This window comes from Pinus tabuliformis, chromosome Q (genome assembly GCF_031772625.1).
Source record: "Pinus tabuliformis cultivar Carrire ecotype Pingquan chromosome Q, CPIR1, whole genome shotgun sequence".
Lineage (NCBI taxonomy): Eukaryota > Viridiplantae > Streptophyta > Pinopsida > Pinales > Pinaceae > Pinus > Pinus tabuliformis.
In genome coordinates, this window is record NC_142296.1 from 100,517,798 (window position 1) to 100,544,839 (window position 27,042).

Genomic DNA, 27,042 nt, shown 5'->3' on the forward strand with positions numbered 1-27,042 from the left:
TTATAATTAGCTTCTTCTTGTCTTGATTATTATAATGTTCTTATCATCAAACAACTACCTAACTATGAAGATCAATAACACAAATGGACACAGGATATATGCTGCTAGCCAGAGAAAAAACCTCTCCTAGAGAGGAAAACCCATAAGTAATTCTTCTCTTCTTATCGAATCTTCAAATGACTAATTCTAAGACCTTTAGACCCAGGATAGAGACCCCTCCAAGACTAAGTCAACCTTCCTTATTAATGAGCTTTCCTTATACAACTTCCAACAACAAACTTCAACCTTCCAACTTCTTCAACAACTTCGATCCCCAACAATAATTTCTGCAACTTCGACTTAGCAGCTTCAGCAACTTCGACCTAGCAGCTTTACAACTTCGACCTAGTAGCTTCACAACTTCGACCTAGCAGCTTCACAACTTCAACCTTCATAACTTCAAACTTCGACCTAGCAACTTCACAACTTTGACCTTCACAGCTTCGACCTTCACGGCTTCGACCTAGCAGCTTCAAAAACCGTAGTTCTCCTTTGCACGTGTGAGAGAGATAGAGAGTCAAAACTTGGATTTCAGCTTCCTTCCTTTTTCTTCTTGTTCTTCGTCCTTCTTTTCTTGCTTCCTTTTTGTGATCGAACTTCTGCCCTTGCTTCAACAAATTTCTTGAATGTTTTCTTCAAATGAGGTTGAATGCACTTATATATAGGCTTCTAAGCGGTACGAATTGCCTTCGTGACGCTGACTTGTTCTCTTGTAGGCCGACTCGATCTTGGAGGGACTTTGACACAATTTTTGACTTAAATAAATTCTTTTGACTTGATACAAGATGTCCAATAGGGTCTTTTACATATGACAATGACTCTTTTGATTCATTGACATTATGATAAACCCTAGAAGCACACAATGGGTGCTTTGACCTAAAAAAAGTTGACCTCGAGCATGAAACCCATGCTATAAAATAATAATAATATTTTTTTTCTCTTTTACATTAAATACAAAAATCAAGAGTACATAAGACATTATGAAGACTGAACCTAGTTACATATTTCAACAGATCCAACAGGCCAAGTAAGAACTTTTACTTTGATGAAAGAAACCCTCATTCCTTTGTCTTTTAATGCAAGATATAGATACCAAATTCTTCTTCAACCCTGACACATACATCACATCATGGAGCACAACAAATTCGTCATAATTCAAATGAAATTTAATAGACCCAAAGCCTTCAACGGGATGAGTAGAATTATCAATTTTCAAACTTGACTCCCTCTCTACCAAATTAGAGAGAACTTCTTTATACCCAAAGAAATGATGAGAGGCCCCACTATCAACCAACCAACTATCCCAAATATCTGGAGGAGAGGAACTAGAAAGTGCAGAAATAAGGATATATTCAGATTGATTAGTAGCGTTACTTTCATACTTGGGATTTCTCAACTTCTTTTGAGGATGGTGGTCTTCTTCATGATCACGTGGAGCATTTCTTCTTCTTCTTTCATCTCTTCCATTATGATCATTCCTTTGATCATTTCCTGTTCTTCAATTATTAAACTTGCTATTGTCGCTTCTAGTGATGTAGCGTGGACCATTGTTCTTCTCAGGGAAATCTTGAGCATAGTGACCTTTCTTGTGAAATTAGAGAGAACTTCTTTATACCCAAAGAAATGATGAGAGGCCCCACTATCAACCAACCAACTATCCCAAATATCTGGAGGAGAGGAACTAGAAAGTGCAGAAATAAGGATATATTCAGATTGATTAGTAGCGTTACTTTCATACTTGGGATTTCTCAACTTCTTTTGAGGATGGTGGTCTTCTTCATGATCACGTGGAGCATTTCTTCTTCTTCTTTCATCTCTTCCATTATGATCATTCCTTTGATCATTTCCTGTTCTTCAATTATTAAACTTGCTATTGTCGCTTCTAGTGATGTAGCGTGGACCATTGTTCTTCTCAGGGAAATCTTGAGCATAGTGACCTTTCTTGTGACAATTGTAGCATTTAATGTGTGGTGTTTTTGTGTCATTCCTTCCTTTCAAATTTTGAGGAGGAGGCTTCCTTGAATTTGATGACCCTCCTTTTCCTTTCTTTTTCTTGTTATGAGTGATGAAAGCAGTGGGTTCTCCTTCTTCATGCTTTTGAATCCTGCCTCTTGAAATCATTCTTGACTCTTCTGGAGTTAGTTTTCCAATGAGCTCATCAAATGACAGGAAAACATTGTTATTGCTTATAGTGGTAATGAAGGTTTCCCAAATAGGAGGAAGACCTCTAAGGGTTACCACCGCCAAGTCCCTGTCAGACATGGTTTCCCCAACTCTCTGCGATTGATCTCTAAGATGAGATAGCCTCTTAATGTAGGATTGTACAGACGCTCCCTTATTCATTTTCATATCTTTGAGTTGATCCTTCAAGGAGATGATCTCATTCAAATTGTTAACTTCATGCATGCCAACTAGCTTATCATACATATCTTTAGACTTCTTCAAATTCCCAACATAAGAAAGTAATTGATTTTGTAAACCATCAACTATAATTTTCTTTGCTTTTAACTCACCTTTCTTGTACTTGTTCTTGGCAGCAACAGAAGCATTCTCCGGAGGCTCACGTACCTTTCTTTGAATGTATTCCAAGACATCATTGTCCTTTGATATGTTTTCCAACCTAATCTTCCATGCAATAAAGTTAGATAAGTCTCCCAACTTGTCATTTTCCTTGAAGAAAGAGGAAGACATCTTGATTTGATTAGATAGGCTTCTTCAACTTTCCAAAGATGATTGCTCCAACTCGTCTCCTTTGGGCTTGTCCTTCACCTTAGCTCTAAAACCGTGTTAATTTTTACCACTGCGATGTGTCGTTTCAATTACTTTAGCTCATCAATTTTTTAGTTAGCAATGTTTTCAATAATAATGAATTCTTTCATCAATCAATAGTAACTAAAGATAGAACAGTAATGCAATGACAATAGGAGACAATTAGCAATATCAACAAGAGACACAGATTTGGTCAAAGACTAGGGAAAAACCCTACGAGGGGGAAAACCCTTTGAAATTCTTCTTCTGTTAGATTGTCATAAAATGTTCAGCGGAGAGTACAATGAGCCAATACAAAAATATCAAGCAAAATCAACCAAACAATATCCAAGATATTAATCCAACAACAATACTGATCAGGATAACATTACAGTCTGCAGTCAATTGAAAAATTGAAACTCTAGATTCCAGCCACACAGAGAGAGTGTATGTGCGTGCGGTTTAAACACTCCAATTGCAGCGATAGGCTTGCGTTCCTACAGTTGCATCCTAAAATTTCCTATGGCAACCTTGCGACTGTAAACCAAAAACCCTAATCACATGTGCGAGCTTCAGACCCTACAATTTCAGTCTTGTGCAAACCAACTTCTGCGAACCAACTGTAGACCTATGCAAGTCAAATCAAAGAAGAGAGAAGAAGAGAATGCTTGATGATGATGTCGAAATGAGGTTGATGTCACTTGTATTTATAGGCTTCCAAGGGTGTCTAATTTCTCTTTAGGGCCGACCTTGACAATTTTGACATTGAGGGCTTCACTTTAAAAATACACTTTCCCTTGACCAAATCCAGTGCTTCAAAGGTCATATTGGTCCTCTTGAAAAGAGGAATCTAGTCTCATGATTGGAATTTGTCACTGAGTTGCCAAATTAATAAGCTTTTTCTCATGCACTAATTTTTTATGTCCCGACCATCTTTTGCATTTTACGGTACAGTCCCTGTTATAATTGGCCAAATTATGCTTTTAACTTTCTTGTTAGTTGCATCAACCTCCAGGGCATCGTTTCAGGCCCACCCAAAGTGTGGACAAGGGGAAGGGGAGGCTAACTCATTGTGGACCCAATGGACAAATTTGGACCCAAATGGGAAAAGAGTGAAAAAGGGTTTTAATGAGAAGAGGGGAGTGATGTATATGGTGTCAGGAAGCGGGACCATAGAACCAAAATTGTGGTTTCCCATGTAGTGCCACTCGTAAAGCTAGTAGCCAATAAAGGAGATCCCACGGGACTAGGATATAAGATTAACCACCAAGTTGGTACAAGGGAACAAGGGTACAAACCAAGCCCATTCTTTCCTCCATTTCCCCCTGTTACCACTCAAACCAGCAAGGGACCTAAAAGGGGTTCCTAGGAGGGCAACTACTAGGTTAAGGGCAATGGTGGAAACTTAGCCCATTGCCACCACAGCTAAGTCTCCCTGCTCTTTATGGACTTTCACCGATGGGAGGAGTCCCGATAGTGTAGGGATCATTTGTAAAGTATAGGTCAATGGATAGGTGGAAAGTGACCCTGGAAACCCTTTACCAAGGATGGAGTAAAGAATGGAACTTGCTTGCCCTTTAAGTAAGGGACTTGGTCCTACACGGGTAAGGGGTGAGGATTGGAGGGTTAAGGGAGAAGGAATAGGCTTATATATGAGGTTCTCAATCCCTATAATCCTTGGGAAACTTGGATTCCCATATGATCCTTGACAAATAATCTTTAGTGAGAAGTGGGACCACACAGGGCCAAGTGGACCTAGCCCAAGTTCGGGGATGGAATGCAACAACCAATGATGTTCCTATCCTGGACAAGGTGAAGGGAAAGGACCAAACAAGGATATTTACTTCAAAAGGTTGAATTGATCCTGTTGAGGTCTGGCCTTGGGGATACCTAGGCAAAATTCGATCTTAGAGCTAGGGCTTGAGATTTCTGGAGATTCCACTATTAGAATTTCCTTAAATTTGGAGGAAAGGGAAGGGACCCACCAGCACAGTAGCCTATAGGAGATCAAAGTTTTTCCTTGGGTCAATTCCTGGGAAATTGATACCCTAGGTGACCTTTGAGGGCTAGACCTGGAAAAAAGTGGTAAAAGGTGAAAAAGGTGAAGGAGATGACCACTCTTTTTAGGGAATAGTGCCTAATTCACTTGGGGATATGGAGTCGAGGATGATGATGAGTACGAACTTGGTTTCTCGATCAAGGAGGCCCAGAATGTTAGCTTCATCCAATGTTGAGAAAAAGAAAAGAAAAGTGACCTTCAGGCATCTATACTTCAAAGCAAACGATGCAAGCTTATCGAGACAAATAATCTCTAGGATATTTCGTTCATATAACATTGGTCCATACATTAAATGTTAAGGGCAAAACTTCATGTGGGTCATCTTATTCATAGCTAATAATATTTTTATTAGATTCCTCTCGTCGAGAGGTGTAGGATTGATATAAAGATCATCCAATTCCGATAAGTATTCATGGAGATATGAATTTATTTTGATTATGGAATTATTATCAAGCCGACCTACAACTCATGTAGGCTCAGAAGCCCAACAGTCGCATCTATTCACCCACCAACGTTGTGTATAAATATAAGAGGACTTTTCCTCATTTGGACTCACTCATCTCATCACATCTCTCTCTCTCTACTGCGCAGATATGAGTCTCTTCTCTACTGCGCTGAAATGGGTCTCTCTCTCTCACACATGTGAAGCCGGAAGCTGTTGAATTTGAAGCTGCAAATGCAGAAGTAAAGATTGACTTGTGTGGCCTAGAAGATCTCCTCTTTGGAACTGCGCTGTAGGTTCATCTGAACCTCCTTTGAAAGCCGCAACTTTTGGTGGTGGAATGAAGTCAATCCGACGAACGGTTTGCAAGATCTCGACTGCCCTAGTTTGAAGCCGGAAACTACTGAAACTGAAGCTGCAACTGCAGAAGTAAAGATTGACTTGCGTGGCCTAGAAGATCTCCTCATCTGAACTGCGCTGTAGGTTCATCTGAACCTCCTTTGGAAGCCGAAACTTTTGGTGGTGGAATGAAGTCAATCCGACTGTCGGTTTGTGAGATATGGTCTGCCCTAGTTTGATAATGAAGCCGCTAATGCTGATGCTACTGATCTAGGGTTTGCTACTGCTGATATGAATCAGATTTATTGTACTATTTCTCTCTGCTGAATTATTGAAGATAAAAGAAGATTTGATCAAAGGGTTTCCCCACACATTGTGGGGTTTGTCCCTGGCTAGCCGCCACATCTTGTGTCTCTTGTCTTAGCTTGTTTTCTGTCGATCGTTTAATGTTCTATCTGCATTTTACTTTATGTACATGTGATTGCTAATCGATGGAATATAATAAGAAAAAGAAGTAAACTGTTATAAGCATAGAACATACCATAATTTAACATGGTATCAGAGCTGAGGTGAAGACAAAGCCCGAGCAAGAGCAAGAGCAATCATTGAAGAGAAGATTGGCAAGGCTATCCTAAAAGAACTATGGGGTCCTCAACACTCTTTCCTGCCGAAGACAAGCTCCGTGAGAAAGCTGACTATCACGGATGGAAGATGTCTATCGATCTAACCCTTGAAGATCAAGGAGTGCTGGACCATGTAAGAAGCAATATTGTTGAGCCTTCATCAAATGCATCTGCTGCTGCCTGGAACAAATGGAAAAATGGTGAAGTCAAAACAAAGAAGATCATCCGGGACTCTATCGACAAGCGCTTGGTGGCCTACATCTCTGATCTAGACACCTCCAAGGAAATCTACGACAGACTGGTGAGTTTATTTAAAGTTAATGATGCAAATCAAGTTTTGTTTCTTAGAAATAAGTTGAGGGAAATCAAGAAGGGTAAAGATGAAAGTATGCAAGCATACTTCTTAAGAATCACCGAGATCAAGAACGATCTCCTATCTATTGGGGAAACCATTACTGACAGAGAAATGGCACTCACAACTCTCGGAGGATTACCATCTGAATGGTATGTGTTCAGGACTACTCTTCTGAACAATAATGTAATTCCTAGTTTCGAGGAATTAATGGCTAGATGCATTCAAGAACAAACAAGGGTAGAAGAGCAGGAAATGCCCTTGCCTAAAGGTCCTCCTGCTGCTTTTTCTTCTCATGCTAAGAAAAGAAATAATTCTGGGTCTAAATCGAAAAGAAAGGCTGGATTTAAGGGTGGAAGAAAAGGACGATGTTTCATTTGCAATAAAGCAGGTCACTATGCAAGGGAATGCCCTGATAGAAAGGACTCTCACCGTGACGATGATCAAAATCCCTCTCATGGTAACCGAAGGAATGGAAAATTCAACAACAAAGGAAAAAGGAATGCGGGAAATCAAGGAAGAGGGCAACCATTCAAGAAGGATAGAAATTCCAGGTATGAATCTAACACTGTTGACGATATGCAGGCTGAATATTATCTACCAGCTGCTCTATCTACCTCCGCTCCTTCGGACTCAATGGGAATTTGGCTCATTGATAGTGGTGCCTCAAGACACTTCACTGGTTACAAAGAAGTACTCTATAATCTGGTAGAGAAAGAAACTAACCTGGAAATTGTCCTTGGAGATGACATGAAATACCCAGTGAAAGGTGTAGGCAATGTTTCTCTTAAACTGAATCAAGGTAATACGATTCACTTACAAGATGTATTATATGTACCTGATCTCGAAAAGAACCTGGTATCCATCTCGGCGATGGAAGACAAAGGCTATAAGGTAACCTTCAGCGATGGTAAGGTACGCATATGGAAAAATAATGTTAAAGATGCTTTCAATCTTGGGTTTCGAGTTGATTCTTTATATCAAGTCGGTGGAAGTCCGCTAGGTGTCATGTCTTGTGACACAACGCTTCAGTCCGAACTTTGGCATCGGAGGTTTTCCCACCTTCATTACAAAGCTCTACCCGATGTAAGACAGATGGTAACAGGGATGCTTGAATTCCAAGTAGAGAAAGAAGGTGTATGTCCGGGATGTGCCGAAGGAAAGCTCAAAAGGGGACCATTCCCTTCAAGTCAAAGCAAGACCTCCGATATATTACAACTAGTTCAATCAGACATATCAGGTATGATGCCTGTGAACTCCTTGGGAGGATACTCATATTATCTCACTTTTACAGATGACCATTCTTGAAAGACCTGGATATACTTCTTGAAAAAGAAGGATGAAGTGTTCCCTTGGTTCCGACACTTCAAAGCCCTAATCGAGAATCAAACCGAAAAGAAGATCAAGATCTTAAGAACTGACAATGGGACTGAATATGAATCTAATGAGTTCCATGATTTTTGTAAAGAGGCTGGAATCAAGAGGGAGACTAGTACACCATATACTCTTGAACAAAATGGTGTGGCAGAAAGGAAGAACTGCACAATTATGGAAGCTGTCCGGGCCATGCTACATGATCAAAGTCTTCCTAAGTTTCTATGGGCTGAAGCTGCAAACACTGCCGTATATGTACAAAATCGATGCCCTCATCAAGCATTGGGTTCCAAGACTCCTGAAGAAAAATTCACCAGTAAGAAACCTGATGTTTCTCATTTTAAAATTTTTGGAAGCCCTGTATACTTTCATGTGCCGAAAGAGAAAAGAAATAAATTGGGAGCATCTGGAAAGAAGGGAATTTTCGTGGGCTATGGTGAAAATACTAAAGGCTATAGAATCTATGTAGCCGGTCAAAGGGAAGTCATAATTAGTCATGATGTCACCTTTGACGAAGATATGGCTCTCAGCAAGGTGATCAATCTTCCGACTTTGAGGAGCTCTCAAGAAGCCGTCACCAGGGAACCGAAAGAAAATGATGATGAATCAATGCCTGATGTAGAAGAACCGTGGATCCGATTGATCCTCCTCCATATGAGCCTTCCTCTTCTAGGAAGAGGCCTTCATGGCTTAAGGAGTTACTTGATGATGCTGAAGGACATGCTGCACCCCGAGGAACCTTTCGTGAAAGTAAGAAACCTAATAGGTATCAAGGATACCTGACCATCATGAGCACGATCATACAAAATGAGCCTTCGTCATTCTCAGATGCCGTCAAGAATCAAGTATGGAAGGATGCTATGACCGAAGAATATGAGTCCATCATAAAGAATGATGTTTGGGAAGTAGTTCCCAGACCCCAGGACAAAATTGTTGTTCCTTCCAAATGGCTTTACAAGATAAAGCATGTAGCAGATGGAAGCACGGAAAAGTATAAGGCTCGTTTTGTTGCTCGAGGTTTCTCCCAAAAGGAAGGTATAGACTATGATGAGATATTTGCACCTGTTGCCAGATATACGACCATCCGCTCGATCATAGCCCTTGCCGCTTCACAAGGATGGAACCTACATCAGATGGATGTCAAGATTGCGTTCTTGCATGGCTCGATCAAAGAAGAGGTCTACGTGGAGCAACCCGAAGGATTTGAGATTTATGATCAAAAATCTCATGTATGCAGGTTGAAGAAAGCTCTCTATGGGCTGAAGCAAGCACCTCGAGCATGGTATGAGAGGATCGATAGCTACTTGATGAAGCTGGGATTCACTAGGAGTGAAGCCGATCCTAACCTTTACTTTAAGGTTGAAGATGACAAGCCTCTCATACCGGTGTTGTATGTGGATGACCTCTTTCTAACAGGTGCAAACCCTCTCATTCACAAATGTAAGAGGGAGCTGGCCTCTGAATTTGAAATGAAAGACCTAGGACTGATGCACTACTTCCTAGGACTTGAAGCGTGGCAAAAGCCAGGAGAAATTTTCCTATCTCAAGAAAAATATGTGGTGAAGATATTGGAAAGATTCGGAATGGTGGACTGCAAGCCTGTAACTACTCCGATGGAGCTTGACTTCAAGAAGTTAAGCGGTAGTGCTGCTGGACCTGTTTTACGAAATGCTACCGAGTATCGGCAACTCGTCGGAGCATTAATGTTCTTAGTGAACTCCCGTCCAGATATATGCTTTGCAGTCAACACGTTGAGCCAGCATATGGTTGAACCCCATCACATACACTAGATTGGTGCCAAGAATCTGCTAAGATATCTTCGTGGCACTATCACTTATGGGTTAAGATACATTGCCAGAGATGTGAGACTATTTGGATACATAGATGCTGACTGGGCAGGCAATGTGGAGGACTGTAAGAGCACTTCCGAGTGTTGTTTCTCCTTGGGATCTGCTTCGATATCCTGGATGAGCAGGAAACAAAAGTCGGTGGCTTTGAGCACCGCCGAAGCAAAGTATATTGCTGCTAGCATGGCTTCTTGCGAGGCAGTTTGGTTGCGAAAGCTCTTCAGTGAGTTGTTTGGATTCACATTGGATACCACTGTGATCCTTTGTGACAACCAAAGTGGGATTCGTTTGTCAGAGAATCCTGTATTCCATGATCGCTCCAAGCATATTGATATCAGATACCATTATATTCGAGATATGGTGCAATGGGGAGCTATAAGGCTCCATCATATCGGTACAGATGAACAGGTTGCCGACATTCTGACAAAACCCCTTGGGAAAGTAAAATTTCTGACTTTCCGTGAACAACTTGGAGTTGTTCAAAGACCCTCCAATGACGGTCATGTATGATGCATTGAGCTCTGAGAGCTCCAGGGGGGTGTGGGGTGCTTCTTGGAGCAGCATATGACCACAGGATTATTCACTATCCCCTGGTGGTATACATGTACACCCCGTGGCGACATTGTAGCAGGATTGATGTGTTCTCCTATGAGGCCTAGATTGATGTGTTCTCCATGGCAGCCTGGATTGATGTGTTTTCCATGGCAATTGTAGCAGGATTGATGTGTTCTCCATGGCAATTGTAGCAGGATTGATGTGTTCTCCTGTGAGGACAGGATTGATTAGTTCTCCTGTCGAGGCATCCTACCCATGCAGTCTGGGACTCATGGGAAGTACCTCTCATCTGATCAATGAGCAGGGAAATGAAGTTAGGGACCATAGTAGTACCGATGGACGCATCGTTGTAACTACCGTACTCCCTACGCTAGGATGACCTCCATTGATCTGGGATCAATGATACTGGTCTGGGACCAGTGGTAGGAGTTGTACCATACTATGACGCTGACTTCGGGTTGGTTGAGACTGGTCTGGGATCAGTGGTACATACTCTGAGACTGGCTTTGAGTCAGTGGAGGATGATATTGGTCTGCGACCATTGGAGTTGTACTCACTATGACGCTGACTTTGGGTTGGTTGAGACTGGTCTGGGACCAGTGGTACATACTCAGAGACTGACTTTGAGTCAGTATGATACATCCTCGATCATTTCTTCTTCTTCATAATTCGGACAAAAGCAGAGTAGAACAGAACAATGTAAGAGCAGAGCAGAACAGAACAAAACAATACAGATCAGTGCAGGGCAGAACAAGTCAAAGCTGAACAGGCAAAATAGAGCAGAGCAGGGCAAGGGTCAGGCTGTACAAGGCAGTGCATTTGATGGATGAATAGTAACGACCGATAGACAGATTGCAGATGAAGTTCTCCATGGTTGAGAGGGAGTGTTAATTTGACAACCAGGGCAAAACTTCATGTGGGTCATCTTATTCATGGCTAATAATATTTTTATTAGATTCCTCTCGTCGAGAGGTGTAGGATTGATATAAAGATCATCCAATTCCGATAAGTATTCATGGAGATATGAATTTATTTTGATTATGGAATTATTATCAAGCCGACCTACAACTCATGTAGGCTCAGAAGCCCAACAGTCGCATCTATTCACCCACCAACGTTGTGTATAAATATAAGAGGACTTTTCCTCATTTGGACTCACTCATCTCATCACATCTCTCTCTCTCTACTGTGCAGATATGAGTCTCTTCTCTATTGTGCTGAAATGGGTCTCTCTCTCTCACACATGTGAAGCGGAAGCTGTTGAATTGAAGCTGCGACTGCAGAAGTAAAGATTGACTTGCGTGGCCTAGAAGATCTCCTCTTTGGAATTGCGCTGTAGGTTCATTTGAACCTCCTTTGAAAGCCGCAACTTTTGGTGGTGGAATGAAGTCAATCCGACGAACGGTTTGCAAGATATCGACTGCCCTAGTTTGAAGTCGGAAACTGCAACTGCAGAAGTAAAGATTGACTTGCGTGGCCTAGAAGATCTCCTCATCTAAACTGCGCTGTAGGTTCATCTGAACCTCCTCTGGAAGCCGAAACTTTTGGTGGTGGAATGAAGTCAATCCGACTGTCGGTTTGTGAGATATGGTCTGCCTTAGTTTGATAATGAAGCCGCTAATGCTGATGCTACTGATCTAGGGTTTGCTACTGCTGATATGAATCAGATTTATTGTACTATTTCTCTCTGCTGAATTATTGAAGATAAAAGAAGATTTGATCAAAGGGTTTCCCTACACATTGTGGGGTTTGTCCCTGGCTAGCCGCCACATCTTGTGTCTCTTGTCTTGGCTTGTTTTCTGTCGATCGTTTAATGTTCTATCTGCATTTTACTTTATGTACATGTGATTGCTAATCGGTGGAATATAATAAGAAAAAGAAGTAAACTGTTATAAGCATAGAACATACCATAATTTAACATTAAATTAGCTAAAACATGCTCAATTCCACATTTTGATTATGCAACAACTAGCCCTGATTTTAGCAGTATGCAACAACAAGAATAACAACATCAAAATTTACTTACAATGTTATAGTGTATCCAACCAACATTTCGTTTACAAGACAAAGCTCCAAGACAAGATAAATAACCCAAATCCATACGTCAAAATTCATCCATATCCAAAAAATATCCTCCAAGGAAAAATGCGAAGTTTTTTATGATTAGAGAGATCCCAAGTCAAGTGATGATCCAAATGAATGTATCTAACATCAATATATAGCCTCCTAAGGAGTTCAAATTTGCCTATGGGCCTACATTAGCCCCTAATGATAAAATAATGTGCAAATAAAACCCCTATTGGTGACAAGCCCACCAAACTAGCTCACAAGTGTAAAACTAAGCCTCGCAAGGGGCCAAATAATAATATGTACATGTCGTGGGGCCCTCCAAAGGCCTGATAATGTCCTGAAGTGCCATACCGAGGAGTAAATTCCTCGGGATAGGATGGTCAAGGGGTGGCCCCTTGTTCTCCAAATAGTAGACCTGTGGTGCTCCCAGTGGGTCTGAGGGCACATAAATGACCTTGCCGGTCTCCATATGAATCAGAGATGCCTGTAGATACTCTGCAAGGGTTTGAGTGGTAGAATGAATGCTGCCATGACATCGTGCAAGTCCTGAGACACCTGCCAAGAGTGTGGGGCTCTTGCGGGGGCTTGCTGGGCATAATGTACCATGCATATCACCATCATCCCAAAAGTTGATTGCTAATAGTCTTTGAGCATCGATGAAGATCCGTGGAGTGTTGTATGCTACTGTATAGTCCAGTGGCTCTCTATGCACACCCTAGTTGTGCCAATGTAGACCTCTAGGGGTTAGGATCCCATATAGGGAGACAACCCAAATGGAAACCACCTGTAATCTTGCATAAGATCCAATGCGCCCCCTAGGATTTCAGTACAACCAGTCATTAAAATAATCGGGTAAAAGAGTTTACAAACCATGGATAACTAAGTGGGTACTTCATAATGGCATGTTCTTCCATAGTGGGCTTTGGCATGTGTTAGTGTCTCCAAGCTCCAAAGGGGGTTAACCAAGAACCTTATTAGGTGGTTTCAACCCTTAAAGGGGATAGTATGTCCAAGGTACATTCCTCTAATGGGGGTGGCAAGTGATAAACAGGGGGAATGGAGTAGGGAATGAGAGGGGCAACCCTGAGCCACATATTGAGGCATAGGGGTAGCTAGATAAGGGGAAACCCACACCTGGGTATGTAATGTGTAGGAGGGAAGAATTGTGGTACATGAGGTGCCTCGACCTTGATTTTTACACCCTTCTTTATATGCCCTTTTCCTTTTATGAATTTTCTTTAATTAACTACTCGGGGCTCAAAGGATAAGAGCATGATGTGTAAGATATAGTAGTGATTACCCCCTTTTAGGTAGGGCGGTTCATTGCCCTCTAGGGGTTGGGACAATCATGTTCTCCTGAATGATAAAGGTTGTTCATCTAGGGCCTATGGAACCAGGGTGATGACCATGGATTGGTGTAGAGCTCATGTATTGGTTTTTGCCTACGTGCTAATTATTTTTGTCCCAACCATCTTTTGCATTTTGTGGTACAATTGCCTGTTAAATGTGGCTAATTATGCTTTGTTCTTTTTCTTTTAGCTGCTCCAACCTCCGAGGCATCATCCCAGGCCTGACCCAAGGTGGGGGCAAGGGGATATGGAGGTTGGCCCTCTATGGACCCATAATAGAAATGTGGACCCAGGTGGTAGAAATGATGAATGGGGTATAGTGAGTGGAAAGGGAGTAATATATGCGGATAAAGGAGCGGGACCACACACCCAAAGTCGGGGTTTCCCAAGTAGTACCACCCTAGAACCAAATGGTCAATAAAGGAGATCCCACGGGACTAAGATCCAAGGGTAACATCCAAAAGGGATCAAGGGGACAAGAGCACAAACTAAGCCCACCCTTTTCGCCAAATCCCCTTATCAATCCATACCCAAAAGTATCCATGATAAGTAAACCCATTACTCAATTACCAAGTGACAAGGCATACCTTTAGATTTGGGAGGCCCACCTTCAAACATATGATTAATACAGGTGGGTGAGGGACCACATGGCTCTCTCAGGTGGCAGAGAAATGGCACAACGAGCTAGTAAGAGGCTGCAAGGGGCTGCTGGCTGCCGGCTGAGGTTCACCATGGAGAAAAATGTCTTCTAGGGATATCACCCATGAAGTGGTGGGTAGCACCCCCCAATTAATCCATGTCCAAAATGTCCAAGGAAAACAAGCAAAAATACCCAATTATGAAAAGCCATACCTTCGGGATTGGAAGGTGCACCTTCAAACATATGATCGTCACAGATGGGCGAAGACACATAGTGGCTAGCTTAGGTGGTGGAGAATGATGGCTCATCGAGCTATCTAGTGGCTGTTGGTTGCCGGCTGAAGACAAATCTAAGAGAAAAATTCTCCTACAAGGGTCACCCACTAGTGGGTAACACCTGGCTCCAACTGAGACATGGGCTCTCAGTAGGGTGCACAAACTATGTACTCGAACAAGGAAGTCATGAGAACTCCAACAATCTCTAGGGACTGTAGACCTATTATTTGCACATCAAAGATCAAGGAGACAGGGCAACATGTTGTTCATGGCGTCCTTTGATCGCCCATGCTTTTGTTAGGCCATAAAATCAATAGGAAATGAAATTTTGTTCTAAATGCACATTTTAATCTAAATTTACCTAATCTAGCATGACAATTTAATATGATGTTAGTTCTAATGCAAAATCCAATATACAATGCATCCTACTCTAACATGCATATAATATAGTGTCAAGTATCAAGGAAAGGGGTGATACGACTTATTTTGACTGGCTTTGGCCAAAGTTCATCATCAAGTCTAGCAATGTAATAATATCCCTCACCAACCTTACCATGAATCTTGACAGGGATAGGATTTTTATCAACCAACACAACATCCCCTACCTTGAATTCCTTTTTAGGCTTCCATTTCTTGCTTTGTTTTTGATTAGGTCTTTTGAGGATGCAAACCTCTTGAGAGGGAAGGATAGGGGATGGTTTCTCAGCCTTGGAAATCTTATATGGAATAGGACCAGGCTTTACCACATGAGTTGGGTATAGTGGCTCCCTTTAAAGGATGAAAGGGGTTCCATCGGGCTGTGGGATAGTGACATAAGATAAATCCATTTGAAGTTGACCTCCCACAGTAGCACCCCATTTCCTAGACAATAACATTCCCCATACATCAGGTATATCAATGACCATAATGTCCATGAGTAATGATATGTCTGAGTTCATAGTTAATGACACTTTAAGATCCTTTATCAGGCGCTCAACTTCAACAAGTTTGGAGTTAAAACCACACACACTCTTGTACTTACGGGAAATGTTAAGATTGAGTAGCTTCATAACTTTCAATGGTATGATATTTGCAGAAGCCCCAAAATCTAACATTCAATTGTGCAAGAGGAGATCATTAATGTCCAAGGTGAGCAAGAATGGGTCATGACCAGGGTTAGTATTGGAGAGGTGTATGTTTTGCAATGTGATCGGTGGGTCCTCTTCCTCAAACCCAAAAGCTTTCTTAACCTACCATCTTTGGGATGGGAGCTTAGCTAACTCTTTTATAGGAACTTGCATAGTCATCTTTCCTATGGCCGCACCCACATCAATGTCTAGCTCAACCTCTTTGTTTTTGGTCTTATGCTTGGGTTCCCCTTTGGGAGGATCTTTTTTCTTTCTTGGGAGAATCCTTCTTTCTGGGTTCCATAGGAGGAGGTTGTTGAGTTAAAGATTCCTTCTTTTTAGGTTCTTCGAAGCTTGTTGAGGGGTTCTTATCATTCTTTCTTGAGTATTGAACCCCTTTAAATCTCCCACCATCATCAGCGTTGAGGATAGGCTCATCCTTTTCATCTTCAAGTGTTACTTCACTAATTAGGGGATGAGTGTATGTGCCACCTAACATGATGTTGAAGGCTCGGGTTTCAACTATATTCATTTGCTCACCACCCTCCTCATCTTCGTTGTCTTCATCATCACTTTGTTCATCTTTGGAAAATGATTCTTGTTCCACAACATTAGTTGGGGCTAAAGTGTTAGGAACTTGGGGTGGACCCTGCTTGCCTTCATCATTAGTTTTATTGGAAAAAGGCTTATTCTTGGGAACAAAGCTTGATTTTTGAGCCTTTTCAAGAGCGGTGAACTTGTTCATGTATAATTTGTCCCTAGAGTTCATGTCCTCAGATAATTTGTCAAGCTTCTTAAGGGCCATGACTAGGGCTTCCTCAACTTGATCCTTGGACTTGCTCTTCTTAGCTTCAACTTTAGCCCTAGGATGCTCAAACATCTCAATCTTGGAGATATTCAAGTTTTGCTCGACCTCCATGACAATTTATGTTGCCTCAGCAAGACTCTTAGGGTTTTTATCCTTTAATGAATATGTCAGGTGTCCTCCAACAACCTTAGTGAATTTATCAAGAATAAGTGCGTCAGGAGGTCTAAGGTGATTAGGAATATCCCTAACAATCTTGTCAAACTTTTGGATAAACTCCCTAATGTCTTCATTGCCTTTCTTTTTGTGGTAAAACTTGTCAACATTGAAATCCCCTTTGACATTAGATGACCATCTCTTTACAAAGGCATCCTCAAATTTGTCAAAGTCATCTATGCTACTACTAGGAAGGAGACTAAGATACCATTCCCTTGCCCTTCAAAGTATAAAGAAAGTAACATCATAATTTTGTCATCATCCTCAATTCCCGTTGGGGTAAGCATCCAAAAGCAATCATCAACATGGTCACAGACATTTTTATCAACATCTTCTTTGAATTTGGGTAACCATTCATGATATTTACCAGGTAGATCATCAGGCTTGTCACTAAACTTCAAAGGTCTAAATACACCATCAAGGAGCCTTTTGCTTCTAGGGAACTTGCGCTGGTTTTGGTTAGGGTTGGCATTAGTAGCCATATTGGGAATAAAACTGCCAACCTTTTCAAACTCAGGGAGAAGTTGGTTCTAAAAGGTGATGGAGTTCTTTCTCCTCTTCTTGCAACAACCCTAGTTATAGGAGGAATGATGTCTTCTTCAAGTAAACTAGGGGATTGGACAATAAATGGAGTCACCAGTGGAATACTTATAATGTCGTTAATGAATCAATTCCTAGATGATTCACAAGGGAGGTATACCTACTTCGTCCTCGACAACGATGCCAAAAATGTTGCTACACAATCTAGCAGGGGTCCTAGGAGGAGCACCTAAGGGACAACTGCTAGACCAAGTGACAACAATGGGACAAAGACTCACTGTCACCTCAGTCATTGTCCTCTACTCTTTACGGACTTTTACTATTGGGAGGAGTCCCAGTATGAAGGAAATCCCTAGAATTATAAGGTCAATGACTAGATATGGTGTGATTTCCAAAGCCCATTTAAAGGAGAGGCTTAGATAATGGTTTGCTTGCTTCAAAGGAAAGATAATGGCTCTCCAAGAAAGGCTTATGGGGAGGAGGCCTAGACCTAGGTAGAAAGGATAGTCAATACAAGGGATACACTTAGATTGAGGCTTCCTAGGGAAATAAAAGGACCTCTCTTTAAGGTTCTATGAAATAACAAGCATGCAAACTTTTGGGACCACAAGAGAGACCTAGGAGTATCCAAGCGAGGCCTAGGGTTTCCAAAAATTTCAAGGACAATGAGATACCTAGGTCAAGCAAGGATGATAAGGCTCAAAGAATGATTAACTTCCAACAAGTTTTAAGAGCAAGTGACCCTAGGAAAGCCACTAACCAAAGAAGCCTAGGAGAAGCATTGATGTTGGAGCTAGGGATTGAGGTTTCTCCAAATCTAGCCACTGGATTCACTTTAAAATTTGAGGACACCTAGAGGAGACCCCAACACAGTTTCATGCCAAATCGCTTTCTAAGGTGACCACCCTAATGCATTTCGCACTAGGCCCTAGGAGACCACCTTGGATTAGCACAAAAAAATTTAAAAGATGAAAAAGGGAAGTGTTGTAGGGTTGATCAACAAGGATAAGGATTGGTGCCTCCCTTTTGGGAGAAATGGAACCAAGATAAACTATGAGATGGCAATTTGATCTTCAAGGAAATGTAGAAGAAATCTCACTACCGTAAATGCAACAACAACAAAACAACTTCTAGAATTTTATACTTCAATGACAAATTTATGGAGATTCATGGATGCAATTTAGTTAATCCTCTGGGAACATTCATTCATTCTTCATTAAATGAGTAACACATGTAAGATTCCTTTGATTCTCAATGGTTAAGCAATTCACATCAATTAGGACACATTTATTTATCATAAAATAATTTCCATGCATTAGACATTCATTAACATAGAAACATAGCATCATATAGCACTTATAATATGAAGAAGAATATATCCATCCACAATATTGCCAAAAATAAGCTCCAAGATAGCCAATGAATTTATCTAAACATCATAATTCATCAAGAGACATCCAAATTTCGTTCTCTACTATAGGTCTGAATTCTTTTTACAAGAGAAATCCAATTCCAATTGATGATGTTCAACAAATGAGGCTCATTTCTAATTTATATGAGCCTTCCATAATTCGAATGACGCTAATTAGCCTAATGAGCCCCTAAAAATGACTCTACTGTGCAAAATAACAATAAAATTGGTGACAAGCCTACCAAATAGCTCAAGAATATGCAATAAGCCAACCTTCGTAATGAGGATGAAATGATGGAAAAATGGCTAGAAGGGTTGTTGGAAAGCCAAAGATAACTCCTCCATGTGCCAAATCAAAGAGGAGGGCTCTCATAATGATGACCATGGGGGCAACCCCTTGGTTTCCAAGCGAAACATCTATGGTGCTCCCTAGAGGCTGCAGGGCACAGTAAATGGTCTCGTGGGTCTCCAACTAGATCAAACAAGTCGATGCTCCGTCAATGAGGGCTAGAATGATGATACAAGCCCTCCCTTGTCTCCCTGGGTGAGACAAAACCCCATCTAGGCCCTAGACCAATTGCCACGTGTCTGGTGCAAGTATGTGGCCGTCTGGGCAATGTGGTCCAAGTGCATCATCATCTCTGTATAACTGGGGCATGAACGAGCATAATGTGGTGCTGAAGAATCCCATGGCATGGCAATGATTGCTTTGTTGTGGTGGAAGCCCATGGCTCTCAATGCTCACCCTACAAGTGCCATGTTGGAATTTCTAAGTCTAACTGTTAGAAATCCTTCATGTACCTTCTGGTTTATTTCTGCCTACTTGTTCTGTTTAATTAACAAGTTATTTACCATGTAAACGCTGAAAACAAATATAAGACATGCTCAACACGTTATAGATCATCAATTGAAAGAAAAAGAAGCACACAAGTGACACCGTTGTTTTTGGACTAATGTCCCCTGAAAAACCCAATGTGGGAAAACTGGTGCAGCTATCTGATGATTTTATTATTAAGCAATTTCAGAATACAATCTGGGTGCCAAACTGGCTCACCCAACAAAGAATGATCTTGACAATAATACCTCTCAGTCGAAGACAGATATTTTGGCTAAAACCTCGGATGTACAATCCCACAGCTCTCAGCTCCAATTTGCCCCATGAAATCTTCCATCGTCTGCCTCTAGGGATTGCGTCAGCTTCTCTAGTCCAACGTCACCCCAACTCACCCTGCGTTAGCCTCTGGAGGCACTACGTCAGCCTCTAGAGCCTCTGCGTCACTCACGTTGGCTCTCTCTGGCATTGCGCAGCTCCTAGCTGGCTCTGCGTGGGCCTTGGCTAGCTCTGCGTGGCCTCTAGCTGGCTCTGCGTCCCTCTCTCCCGACTTCTGCGCTGATGCTCCCGGTACTATCTCTGCCTCTCTACTTTTGTATTCACTGCCCCTCAGCTGCAACTCTGATCACTCCTTCGATTTCCTCAGTAAGCCTTGCCCTAGAAAATTGAATTCTTGATCAACTCGGTGTGTTCTCCAGGTGACCCTCAAGCCTCCTCTTATACTTTTCTCGTTGACAATTCAACGACTAAGATTAAGTCCCTAATCAACGACTAAGATTAACTTTGGCTTGATCTATGACTTTTGGACCCTTCTAACACGGTTTTATATTAATTCACATTAATATTTTATTTTCCCTAAGTTTAGACTTAGGGACTCCATTAAAAATATTAATTATTTTAATATCTCCCAAACTGTTTAGAATCTGCCCAAACCATTTCTGGGTATTGGAGATTATGTGCTTTATCCTCTCCACCAATTTTTGTCGCTAGAGCACATCCAATGCTACCCCAAATCAACATGCCATTGTCACCCTTTGGAGGACTTGGATCCCGTATAGGGAGGTCAAGCCCAAGGTGAAGACCCACCTGCAATCCTGTATAAGATCCAATGCATCTCCTCACCTTCTAGTACAATAAATCATTAATGCAATTGAGTAAATAAGCTTGCAAACCGGGGGCAATGTGGACACTTCATAGTGGCATGCCCTTCCAAGTGGGCTTTAGAATGTACAGGTGTCCCCAAGCTCAAGAGGGAGGTTAATGAAGGACCCTATTAGGTGGTTTCAACCTCTAAGGGATTGATAGGTCCATGGTACATCCATCAAATGGTAGGTGTCACGTGAAATAATGGTTGAACAGAGTGTGGTAGCTGGGGAAGGCTCCAAGCCACATGCCATTGTACAAGGGTAGCTATAATGAGTGAAATCCACACATGGGTGTATAGATGTAGGAGTGAGAAATCATGGTACATGATTTACCCTGGCCTTTGTTTTCCCACCCTTCTTCATATGCCTTTTGCCTTTTATTGATTTTTCTTTCTTTTAACTGCTCGGGGCTCCAAGGAATGAGAGCATGATGTGTATGATATAGCAGTGATTACCCCCTTAAGGTTGGGTAGTTCATTGCCCACTAGGGGTTGGGACAATCCTGGGTTCCTTAATGATGCAAGTGGCTCGCATAGGGGCCCTGGGAACCAAGATGATTATCATAGTGATAATAGGTAGAGCTCATGTTCGACTTTTCCCACACGCTAAATTTTTATGTCCCAACCATATTTTGCATTTTATGGTACACTTCCTATTATAAGTGGCTAAATTATGTTTTTAACTTTCTTTTTAGCCGCATCAACCTTTGGGGCATCATTTTAGGCCTGACCCAAGGTGTGGACAAGGGGAGGAGGAGGCTAACTCCTTGTGGACCCAGATGGGAAAAGAGTGAATAGGGGTTATAATGAACGAAGGGGAGTGATGTATATGGTGTTAGGAAGCGAGATCACGCAACCAAAATTAGGGTTTCTCATGTAGTGCCACTCTTCAAGCTAGTAGCCAATAAAGGAGATCCCACATTACTAGGATACAAGATTAACCACCAAGTTGTTACAAGCGAACAAGAGTATAGACCAAGCCCATTCTTTTCGATGAATCCCCCTACTAATACATGTCCAAAATATCCAAGGAAAGCAAGCAAAAATGCCCAATTACATAATGAAAAGTGTTAATTTTAGGTATGTTCTATGCTTAGAGTAATTTATTTCAATTTTCACAGTTAGCTCAATATCTTTTCCAGATTAGCAATCACATCAACATAATAGTAAATTGCAGATAGAACATAAACATGTTCTACAGAAGACAAACCAAGACAAGAGGACACAAAATGTGGCGCTAGCCAGGGACAAACCCCAATGTGGGGAAACCCTTGATCAATTATTCTTGTATGTTCTTCAATAGAGAGAGAGAGAGAGAAAGAGTACATATACAACAAAATTCAACACTTTCACTTATCTAAATAAGAGTAGAGATCATCTCTAAAAAGATGATACATGAGGTAGCTGAACTCAGTTGAAGACATGTTGCTTCGACTAGTTCTCCAAGGTGACTCCATCACCATGCTGCACCTATCATTGTGCTGCACCTCATCATCGTGCTATACCATTCTACACCCATCATGCTGCCCATGCATCTTACTGCACTATCACTATGTCTTACTGCAGTTTCAGGTCTGCAATATAGCTGTTGTGACTGTGACTGTGACTGGTTAGGGCATATTGGCAGCCCCTAAACAGTGATCCAAACAACCCTCCTTGGCTAAGAACTATACTAGGAGAGATGCTCATCTGACTTGATGTTGTTCTGGGCATGAACAAACTTCAATATACCCTACGTTGCCCTTCAACAGTGAGGTAGGGCTTACGGCCTAACCACAACAATCTACACTGCCTCTCCCAAGGCTTCTCCACCTAAGAACCACCACAAACAACCCTGAAACTTATCCTTCCTGTCTCAACCTTAAAGAACAGACTTCAGACTTTGTTCAACCCATGAAACAGTCCTCCAACCCATGCAGCCCTAGCCTCCTATGCTATCGCCTCAAAAACATAGATCTTCCTTTAGACCTACGGCTAGGGCTAGGGCTTGAACGCACAACAATTTAGGGCATATAGTAAAACCTTATAGGTCAGCGAGGGAGCCTACTTCAATCTCCTTCATGACAGTGGTGAGGGTCTCCCTTTGGACAGCGTATTAGACAAGGGTTGTCTTCTATGACAACGAGGAGGATTTGGGCATGTCTGCTTCTTAATATGACAATGTCCTGGATCTATGCGTAGGGCTTTCATCTGCTAGGGCATCATCATCGAGGACCTCGTTTTTCCCTTAGAGATTCTTCTTTCCACTAAAACCCAAAACAAGTGGAGAAGAAGAAATCTCAAGAGAGTTGTGTGTTCAAATGACTTGCAAGGCACTTGTATTTATACTAAAACGTGGAGCACAAGTGGGGGCAATTTGGTTGCTAGCCGACCTTGACGAATTGTCCCATAACACAAATAAATTCATATCTCCATGAATACTTATGGGAATCGGATGATCTTTAGATCAATCCTACATCTCTCGATGAGAGGAATCCAAAAAAAATATGAACTGCCATAAATAAGATGACCCACATGGAGTTTGGCGCTAGTTGCCAATTTTAACACTCCCTCTCAACTAGGGAGAACTCCATTTGTTGATCCATCTGCCAGACTGTACAATCTTTGCCATCAGTGCCGTACACTGCTTTTCTCTGCTCTACTGAACCATGAAGAAGAAGAATTGATCGAGAATGTCTCATACCATTCTCTACTGACCCGAAGTCAGTCCCATATGAAGAGAGTGTCATACCACTCTTACTGATCCTAGATCAGTTCCAAAAGAGAGTGAGTTATATCACTCTTACTGACCTGAACTCAGTTTCATTGATCCTAGATCAATATCAAAAGAGAGTGTCTCAAACCACTCATACTGACCTGAAGTCAGTTTCATTGATTCGAGATCAATATCAAGAGAGTGTCCCAAACCACTCATACTGACCTGAAGTTAGTTTCATTGATCCCAGATCAATATCAAGAGAGTGTCTCAAACCTCTCATACTGACCTGAAGTCAGTTTCATTGATCCTAGATCAAGATCAAGAGAGTGTCTCAAACCACTCATACTGACCTGAAGTCAGTTTCATTGATCCCAGATCAATATCATCCTAGCATAGGGAGTACGGTAGTAACACGATGCGTTCATTGGTACCACTATGGTCCCTATCATCATTTCCCTACTCATTGGCCAGATGAGAGGTACTTCCCACGAGTCCCAGACTGCATGGGTAGGATGTCTTAGCAGGAGAAGGATGAACTACTCATCCTGCCTACATGTCGCAAGGGGTATCTCAGGGGAAGGCTGAACCACTCACCCTATGATTGTGTCTCGATAGGAGAAGGATGAACCACTCATCTTGCCTACATAGCAAACCACTAGGAGAAGGTTGGACCACTCACCCTATGTTTGCTCATTGCTCCAAGATGTACCCCCAAGCCCCCCGGAACTCCCAGAGCTCAATGTCCATATCATACAAGACCCTTAGGAGAGAGTCTCTCCACGACTCCTAGTTGTTCTCGAAAAGTCAAGAATTTGACCTTTCCTAGGGACTTCGACAGAATATCGGCGACCTGCACATCAATTCCAATGCGATGGAGCCTTCTTGCTCCTCGATCTACCATATCCCAGATAAAGTGGTACCTGATGTCTATATGCTTGGAGCGATCATAGGACATGGGATTCCTTAACAATCGAATCCCCCTCTGGTTGTCACAGAAGATCACGGTGGTATCCATCATGTGTCAAACAACTCACAGAAGAGCTTCCTCAACTAGGAAGCTTCACACGAGGTCATACTGGTAGCTATGCATTCGATCTCAGTAGTGCTTAAAGAAACCAACTTCTGCTTCCTGCTCATCTAGGATATCGAAGCAGAACCCAAAGAGAACTAGCACTTAGAAGTGCTCTTGCGATCCTCCACACTGCGTGCCCAGTCAACATTCAAATAATCATGCAGCTTCACATTTCTGACAGTGTATCTCAATCCATGAGAGATTGTGACCCGAAGATATCTCAGAAGATTCTTGGCACCAATCTAGTGAGGCTCAACCATGTATGAGCTTATATCCGGACGGGAGTTCACTAAGAACATCAATGCTAGAATGAGTTTATGAAACTCAGAGGCATTTCCCAAATCAGGTCCAGCATCCCTACCACATAACTTCTGAAAGTTAAGCTCCATCGAGGTAGTCACGGGCTTGTAGTTCACCATTCCAAATCCAGAATCCAACTCCCTCTTACTTTTGCAAATGAGAGGGTCTGCACCTGTCAGAAAGAGGTCGTCTTCAGAAGGTTCCAGTATGAGAGGTCTATCATCTACAACCTTCAAGCAAAGGTTTGGATCGACTTCACTCATAGTGAATCTCAGCTTCATCAGACATCTATCAATCCTGTCATATGAAGCTCGGGGTGTTTTGCTTCAAGCCATAGAGGGCTTTCTTCCACTTGCATACATGAGATTCCCAATCATGAATCTCAAACCCCTTGGGTTGTTCCAAACCTGTGGACCTGCTACATGAGGGGAATGGTCCCCTTGTAAGATTTTCCTTCGGTACATCTCAGACATGTACCTTCATGCTCTTCTTGAATTCAGGTATCACTGTCATCATCTGACTCACATCGGGTAGGGTCCCATAATAGGCATACCTTCGGTGCTATAGAAGGGATGTGTCAACTAACATGGTCCCCAGTGGACTTCCTACAACTTGATACAAATTGCCAACCTTGAACCCAAGAATAAAAGCATCTTTGAAAATTCCATTTTCAAACAAGTACCTTTCCATCGATGAATGCCACCTTGAAACCTTTGACTTCCATTGTCGAAATGGACACCAGGTTCTTCTTGCGATCAGGTACATAAAGAGATTCTTGTAAATGAATGGAGTTACCCTCATTCAATTAAGGGGTAACATTCCCTACACCCTTTCCGAGATAGGGGTAACATTCCCTACACCCTTTCCATCTCTACCAAATTAGGGACAGTACCCTTCTATCCGATGAAGTGCCTTGAAGCACTACAATCAATAACCCGAATTCCCAAAGAGTAGTGGAGAGGGCCAGTATAGGATAACACTCTTTTAGCTTATCAGAAACAGCATTTGATTCTTCATACCAGGGGTTCCTTGCTTTCTTTGAAGAGTTAGCCATTTCCTTGATGACCTGCATTACCCGTCGTTCCTCCAATCATTGAAGATGTCCCTGGAATGATTGTTATTATGATCAAGTGATGTGTCCCTGCCATTCAGACACTCCTTTGCATAATGGCCGAACTTATTGCAAGCAAGGAATCTGCCTTTCCTTCCACCCTTAGATCCGGACTTCCCATTGAAGTGATATTTAGGTAGGCAGTCAAAAGCTTTCACTGCGCCATTCTGATAATGTTCTCTGCTTCGATTTCACCCTTGGCGAATCTGAAGAGGGATGAAGAACCCATTGAGCCTTTTTGTCCTTTCCAACTGTCTTTGGTGATTCATCTTTCACTCTTGCTTGGGCTTTGTCTTCACCTCAACGCTGATTCCATGTTAATTTTAGGTATGTTCTATGCTTAGAGCAATTTATTTCAATTTTCACAGTTAGCTCAATATCTTTTCCAGATTAGCAATCACATCAGCATAATAGTAAATTGCAGATAGAACATAAACATAAATCGCAGAGGACAAGCCAAGACAAGAAGACACAAGATGTGGTGCTAGCCAGGGACAAACCCCAATGTGGGAAAACCCTTGATCAATTCTTCTTATATGTTCTTCAATAGTTCAGCAGAGAGAGAGAGAGAGAGAGAGAGAGAGAGAGTACATATACAACAAAATTCAACACTTTGACTCATCTAAATAAGAGCAAAGATCATCTCTAAGAAGATGATACATGAGGTAGCTGAACTCAGTTGAAGACATGCTGCTTCAACTGATTCTCCAAGGTGACTCCATCACCATGCTGCACCTATCATTGTGCTACACCTCATCATCATGCTGGACCTCACTGTGCTGCACCATGTTGCACCCATCATCACTATGCTACATCTCATCATGCTTCACTAATCATGACTGTAGCCATCACTGTGCTCAATGTATACTGCAAGGTATCATCACTTCAACATGCTACTTCAATACCTTTTCTTGTTGCACTATTCACATCATGCTCATCATCACCAGGTTGTACCAATGTGCTGCACTGCCCTGCATCCATGCTGCCTACAACAGTCACTGCATTTGTCATGCTTCTTTATGCACCTTACTGCATCATGATGCCCATGCATCTTACTGCACTATCACTATGTCTTATTGTAGTTTCAGGTCTGCA

The 27,042-nt window shown here is 41.9% G+C and overlaps 1 protein-coding gene across 7 annotated transcripts in view; it reads left to right on the forward strand.

Moving 5' to 3' along the window:
- LOC149218427 (uncharacterized) overlaps window positions 1–27,042 on the forward strand; it is a 374,566-nt gene that overhangs the window by 198,686 nt on the left and 148,838 nt on the right. The gene's annotated exons all lie outside the window — the stretch shown is intronic.